Below are 1,417 nucleotides of genomic sequence, written 5' to 3' on the forward strand. Positions count from 1 at the left end.
TTTTTTTTTTTTTTTTTTTTTACAAAAGTGCAAAAGCAATTCAATGGAGGAAGGGTAGCCTTTCTGGGCTAAATGGACAACCTTGGATCACAGACAAATATAAAAGGCAATCCTATACAACTCGGAGAAAAGCAGAAAATCTTCAGGACGTAGGGCTACGCAAAGAGGTCTTAGACTTGACATCAAAACTGATACGCTGAACTTCTTTAAAATGAAAAACTGGCTCTTTGTTAAGGGGATGAAAAGATTAGCTAGTTTGGGAGATAGTATCTGCAAACCACGTGTCCAGCAGGAGACTAATATCTAGAACACCTATTTTATTTTTTTTCAGTAGAGACGGGGTTTCACCATGTTGGCCAAGCTGGTCTCAAACTCCTGACCCCAGGTGATCCACCCACCTCAGCCTCCCCAAGTGCTGGGATTACAGGCTTGAGCCTGCGCACCCAGCCTATAATGTATGATGAACTCTCAAAACTCATAGTAAAAAAGCAAACCATCCAGTGAGTGCATGGACACAGGACATGAACAGACATTTCACTGAGAAAACCCACAGATGGCAAATAAGCACAAAGAAAGATGCTCCACATCACTGGCCAACAGGGAAATGCGAATGAGGAGCACAGCACCCTGTCAGCACATCCCTACCAGGACGCAGCTAAAATGAAAAACAGCAACTCCACCAAATGCTGGTGAGGATCTGGAAAAACTGCGTCATGGTAGGGATGCAAAATGGCCCAGCCACTCTGAAAAACAATTGGACAGTTTTTTTTTAAGTATATATATATACACACACATGCATATATATATCTACCATCTGACCCAGCAACCGCACTCCTGGGCATTTATCCCAGAAGAATGAAAATGTATGTTCACACAAAAACCTGTACACATTTTATGGCAGCTTTATTGGTAAGGGAAATACAAAAAAATTAGCCAGGCGTGGTGGCGGTGCCTGTAAAAAAAAAAAAAAGAAAGAAAAAGAAAAGAAACAAAGAAAGAAAACCTCAGATGCTCTTAACGGGGTGAGGCCTTGGCTAAGAGGGTGGTCCATGGAGTCCACGGAATGGCTCAGCAACAGAGGGGCAAAGCACTGATACAATCGGGGGCACGTCCACATTCTATGCTGAATGAAATAAGCCAAACTCAAAAGATACTGGGTGGGCCACATACTGTGATTCCAGTTTCGGAACATTTTGAAACGACGTTACAAAAATGAGTGGTCAGCAGCGGCCAGGTAACCCCGGCGGGAGGGGAGGGGCGTGGCTATGAACGCGCAGGTGCGGACCGGCCTCCCCCCCGCAGGGATGTGGGCTGAGGACCCCCGTTCCCGCTCCTTGGAGGTTACCATTGGCAGAAACGGGGCGAGGGAGGGGCACAGGGCCTCGGGCTGGGGGGCAGTGGCGCGATCTCGGCTCAC

Source organism: Mandrillus leucophaeus, unplaced genomic scaffold, assembly GCF_000951045.1.
Source record: "Mandrillus leucophaeus isolate KB7577 unplaced genomic scaffold, Mleu.le_1.0 Scaffold10, whole genome shotgun sequence".
Taxonomy (NCBI): Eukaryota; Metazoa; Chordata; class Mammalia; order Primates; family Cercopithecidae; genus Mandrillus; species Mandrillus leucophaeus.